The following is a 6,000-nucleotide window of genomic DNA, read 5'->3' on the forward strand; positions in this document are numbered from 1 at the left end:
GGCGTGATCTGGGCTCCACGGGACTGCCCCGGAATCCTGGAAAACCTTAGTCCGCAGAGGGGGCCATGAAGAGGTGGGGGCCCACAGGGAGGCAGGCGCCTGGGGCTAGGCCACATTGCCACAGGCCCTAGGTGAAGGGGGATTGCAGCACAGGCTGGGCAGGAGGCTGACGCCCGGCAGTGCAGAGGCGAGGCCAGCCCGGGGGTGGAATTGGTGGTCATGGTGGAGGATATCATGGCGGTGGTGGAGGTCATGGTGGGGGAAGATGAGGAGATGATGCGAGTTGAACAGGAGGAGAAGCTGCAGGAGCTGCTGCAGGAAGAGCCAGTGTGGGGTCCTGAGACAGCTGGTGGCCCACTTGCCGCACTGGAGGTTGATCTGTTAGTGCTCAGCTAAGTGTATGATCAAGCTACCAGGGCTTAACTGCAGCTCAAGCACAGGACATATCAGAAGCGAACATCTTACCTGGCTCGCCAGAGTGCCATCATCCAGTTCATCCCTGCCTTCTGGGAACCAGGCCATATCCTTCCTCCGGCTGGTGGGGCTTGGCTGGTGTGGAGGAGCACGGGGATGAGGGCAGTAGCAGAGCCACAGCCAGGGCCATGAGCCCTGGGGGGAGGGGCTCTCCCCCCCATGCCCAGGCCCCAGGGGATGTTGGCCAACGATCCCTAAAATGCACAGCATAGGAGTGCGGCGCAGCACAGGGTGGTGCTAGGGTGAGAACGCAGGGCCTGAGAACTGTCCAGACCATGTCTGAGCAGAAGCTGTGCTCCAAAGCTTTGGGGCTGCAGCATTCCCAACAGCCTTGCAGGCTGTAGTGTAGCCCAAAGCATCCTAGGCTAAGAGGAGATATTGGAAGGAAATGTTTGATGGGTACATGGGGCAGACGGAGAGGCTGCCCGATCCCCTTCCCTGTCCTTCAGAGCCTGCGTGGTTTTCCAAAGAGTTCAGGGCAGACCCACAATGTTGTCCGCACGCAGGTTGCCAAGTCAGTCAGCGGGCCGCCTCGCTTCAGCAGACCGCGTGAATCCAGACTTGGTGCTGCCGGGGTGCTGCAAACTCTGTCTCCACAGGCCCCACATAGCCAGGCCGAGGCCCCAGGCCCAGGCGCCTACACGTACCTTTCCTCCCTGCCTGTCTCTCCCCCTCTGTGTCCTCGCCCGCCCTCTCCCCCATCCTCTCTGCCCTCCCCCTGTGTCCCTTCCTCCCGGTGTGGGGTCTCTCTGTCCCTCTCTCTCTTTTTATTCCCTCCTGCCCCCACCTACCCCTTTCCCTCCCTCTCTCGCTGACACTGCCAGGACCACCCTTTGTGCCGTGGTTGCGAACCTGTGCTCCAGGTTAGCTGAGTAGCCCCCTTTGGGGCACAGGAGGCCCCTCAAATTCACGGGGCTTCAGGCAAACACACAAGCAAACATAGCTGTCAACGTGGGATGGAGCACATCCGGCCATCAAAAGTCGTGACTGCCTGCCAGCTACACACTCAGGCCAGGTAAATGTGGGAATGGAGAGCATTCAGGCCCTCAGCCTAGCCCTGCCAGGCACCAGCAGCCTCAGAGGTGCTGGGAGCCAAGGGACTCCCCAGGGTGGAGCAGGTGGAAAGAAAGGGCAGGAGCTGACCAGGTTGGGAGGGAGGCAGTGCCTTGTGTTTCTGCACTTTTGCAAGTTTGGGGCAGTTGCTCTGAGCCGGGAAGGTCTGGGTGGCTCCTGCCACTCCTTCCGTAGCACAGCTGGCAAGGCTCCTTGACCCAAGGCAGATCCTTGAACACCCCATGATATCAGTCATGACGGGTGACCAGGACAGAGACGTGCTCATCTATGACCAATTTAGAAGTCAGTCCTGGGAGACGGAGCCTGCAGGAGGTCCATTGGGCCTAGGCTTTGAGCAGGAGGGGGCCCGGCAAAGTGGTTCTGTGCCACAGCCAGGCAAGCAGCTCGGGGCACCTAGAAGACACATTCCCCCTTCCCCTCCTCTTTCTTCGGTGGGGCAGGTGGAGGACCTGGGCCGTTCCAAGTACCTCTGCAGGTTGATGTTTTCCTTTGGGAGCAACCCCTACTTCCAGAACAAAGTGATCATTAAGGTGTATCAGCTTAGCATTGCCGGTGGGAGTGGGCTTGAGCTTCGAGGATGCTGCTTGAGCGCAGGGGAGCACATGAGAACAGGAGGAGTGGTGTGTGGGGTCCCCAGCATTGGGGCAGGACCCAGCCCAGGAAGGAGAGAGGCTGGGAGCTTGAGAGGGAGTGAGGGTGAGAGGGCATTCATCCTAGGCCGTGGAGAGCCTCTCCTAAATTTTCCCTTCCTGTAGGATAGAGGACGTTTCATTCCACACCAGTCCAGTGGATCTGGGAATATGAAGGTGGAGCTGCCACCGGAGGAACGACTCCACCAGCCGTAACTTCTTCAACTGGTTGTGTGACCCCAGCGGCCCAGGGTCTAACAGGATCGACGCCGTGGGGTCCCTGTGGGCTTCGTCCGCCGGGGTGATGCCCGAGCCCCAGCTGCTTGGGAACAGGGCCTGGGCCCCTTGCTCCTCTGGTCTGTATACCCCACCAGGTCGTAATCGAGGACCGGTGGCCCAAACCCCTGCAGTACTACCCAAGGCAGGAAGGTAGCTGAAGGGAATGAACTGAGAGGAGGGCCTGTCGGTGAGGAGCCAGGGGGCTGGGTCCTAACATGTTTGTGTGTGGAAGGTACCGGGGCCAGGCAGATTAGCAATGGGGGAAACTGAGGCTCAGAGGCTCTAGGGCCCCAGCTGTTCCAGGGAGAATTTGGCAGAGTGAGAAGGGAACCTGGGGGCACTCAGGCATATATTCAGGTTGTTGTGTCCCTGCGGGTATGTTCAGGCCTGCCAGGCTAGCAGCAGAAACGTCCCAGGTCACTCAGGAGAGGCTAAGCTTCTCCACCCCTTTTCTCGGAACTGTCACCCGTGCCCATCGGCCCCTCTGTCAGGACTCTAGTCTCTTGTTCAGTTGTGGATGGCCTGCCAATCTTTGGGAGTGGGGCTCCGTTGTCCAATCAAGCTCCTCTGCCTAGAATCCCCCACTTCCCTCTGTGTTCCTGACCACCCCGTGGCCTCTCACAGCCACACAGCCATTCTTGGGAATGGCACTGGGCCATGAGCTGGGCGCTTGTAAGCCTCTACCTGAGTTGGAAGAGGGATCCCACGAGGACAGAGGACACCCTCAACACCGCCTTGGCTCTCCTTGGTATTATGCAATTTCACAAATCCCTAATATGTGTGTGTGTGTGTGTGTGTGTATGTGTGTGTATGTGTGTGTGTGTGTGTCAGGAGCATGACAGCTGTGTGGACGTGTACACTGCAGAGCATCAGAATCTGACCCACAAGAAGAAGTTGAGGAGGCGTCCACCACTGTGAGAGATGGTTAGACGAGTCTACGTGCTGCTCTGCCTGCACAGGACAGAAACGGGGGTAAGGATTACCAGTAGCAGCTCTGGAGAATATTCAGCACCTATGTAGGGATGACAAGAGAGGCATAAACAAGTTAAGATTCTCTTTGCGTCTGTGTGGGTGTGCTTGTCCTTGGAGCCAGGCCATGGTGAGGAGTCAGTCAGCCTAGTGGGACCCTACAATCCATGGCCTGTGGGATTCCATGTTTGGCGGTGATGTTCAGTATGGGGGCAGGGTAAGGCAGGGCTTGGCATGTGGACAGAGCATCGTCCATCCTAGGCAAGGTCTAGGACTTGGACGGAAAAAGGCAGACCTCTCTTCATGAGAGCCTTGTCATTTAGGGCAGGGCACACAGGCGGGGAAAGGTCCTGGTGAGTGGGGCCCTTGTGGAATGGTGGCTTCTGGTACTGCCACACTGACACCGCTTGGGGAGCTTGGCCCAGTAGCCTGGCTCCTGGAAGCGTGCCCTAAACTTCTATGATGCGGTCCCATGCATATGGAGCACCGCAAAACCCACGTGTCCTGGGAAGAGTAAGGAGGATGCCATTCCTTGCACTCCCTGCGGACCCACGCCCTCCTGCTCCACTTACCCCACCCACAGGGGACTATTCCAAGGACGTGTGAGGGAAGGTAGGTGTGAGTGGTGGGCGCTGTGGCTTTGTGATGGGGCTGTGTGTGAGGGAGGTGCATGCCCAGGTTCACGTTAGGGTGTGTGTGTGCACGTGCATTCCTGGTCATGTGCTTGCGTGTGCGACCACCTGAGCATGCCTCTTTGCCGGGATTGTGTGTGTTTTTGCGGTGTGTGTGAGTTTGCGCACGTGAGTGTGTGGCAAGAGTGCATGCCTATGGACAGGAGACCATGTGTCTTGGTGTGTGTTTTGAGGGTGTGTGTTTGCAGGGGCACTGGCGTGTGTGTTTGCAAGGCCACATGTGTGTGCCAGTGTGTAGGGACACTGGGTGTTTATGTGTTGCATGTGCCTGTTTGCATGCCCAAGTATGTGTTGATGTGTGTGGCCAAGTGTGCATGCTTCTGTGCCATACAGCTTGTGAGTTGGTGGGTGTTGCCTGAGTGTGTGTCGGTACATAATTGGGTGTGTGTGTGTGTGTGCATGCTCCCAAATGCACATACCTGTGCTCGGGCACCTTGCGTGTATATATTTCATGTGAATGCATGTTTGCAAGCTTCGTATGTGCGTATGTGTGTGGCCAAGGGTGCATTTGTGTGTCAGTGACAGTGTGTACTTCCCAGTGGTGTGTGTGTGTGTGTGTGTCTTACATGTGCACATCCTTGTGTGTTCCTGGCAATTGTGGATGACACTGTACTGGATATCAAATGTGTTGGGTGTGTGTTTCCAGAGTGTGGCTTTGCCCGCGCACAGTGGTCTCTGTGTGACCAAGTGTGCATGCCTGTGTGTGGGGACCGTTTGCGTGTTGCATTGTGTGTGTGTTTCCCAGTGCATGTAAACGTGTGTATGCATGCGAGCAGAAATTTGCCTGGCTGTTTGTGTTATTCCATGGGTGTATGGCGTGTGTGTGTGTTTTCAGGCACACCTGGGTGAGTGACTTTCTGTGGGGTACGTATGGATGGACATGTGCCAGAGACCTTCCGTGTACTGAACCATGTGTGTTCATTGAGTTTTTGTGTGCCGTGTGAGCTTTGTGTGTCTGAGTGTGTGTGAATGTGTGTGTGTGTTTGTGTGTGTTGCTGTGGGGCCAATTGTGTATTCTTCTGTACTGGAGAACGTTTGTGTATGCTGTGGTTGTGGAATTACACGTTCAAAAGTGTGTGTGTGTGTGTTGGGAACCTCACTGCACATGCCTGTAAGCCTGAGACTGTGTGTGTGTTGTGTGTGGGCATGTGCGTGAGCACGTGCATGTGTGTGTGTGTTGATGCGGCTCAGAGTACATTCCTGTGCGAAGCAGACCGTATGTTTCTGTTCCGTTTGATTATCCTGAGGGCAGCTGTGTGTGTGCATGTTTCTGGGTGAGTTCCCGTTGTGTACGCATGTGTGCCTAAGACCATGTGTATTTGTTCTGCGTGTGTGTGCGTGAGTTCTTGGGTGGAGGGGTGTGTGTGATAGTGCCGTTCACGCATGTATGGCTGTGCCAGAAAACTTCTGTGAGTGTTGTGCATGTGTTCGTGAGCCCAGCTATTTGTGTTTGCACATACAAGTGTGCATGCATATGTGCAGGACATGTGTGTTTTTGTATTATGTGATCTGACTCTGGTGCATGCACATGTGAGCATATAAGGGTGTGTGTCCAGCCACATGCATGCCTGTGGGCGGCAGATTGTTTGCATGTGTCTGTGCCCGCGTATACCTGTGTGAGAGAGAGGAGAGAGCAGAGCCTCTCTCCATCGGTTTGTGTCTACATGCGTGTGTGAAGCCATCTACTTTCCAGTGTGTCAAGCCCAGGTGTGTGGGTGTGTGTGGTGTGCATGTGTATGCATGAGCTCAAGTGTGTGTTGCGTGTCTCTGTGTGTTTCGAGGTACGTGTGATTGTGAGAGTGTGAAAACCTGCACATGCCAATGTGTGGAGACCGTATGTGTGTGTGTCATGTGTCCAAGTGTTTGCATGTGCAGACGTGTGT

Source organism: Eumetopias jubatus, unplaced genomic scaffold, assembly GCF_037043125.1.
Source record: "Eumetopias jubatus isolate StellerSeaLion01/CBP00866 unplaced genomic scaffold, mEumJub1_p1.0 scaffold_96, whole genome shotgun sequence".
NCBI classification, from domain to species: domain Eukaryota; kingdom Metazoa; phylum Chordata; class Mammalia; order Carnivora; family Otariidae; genus Eumetopias; species Eumetopias jubatus.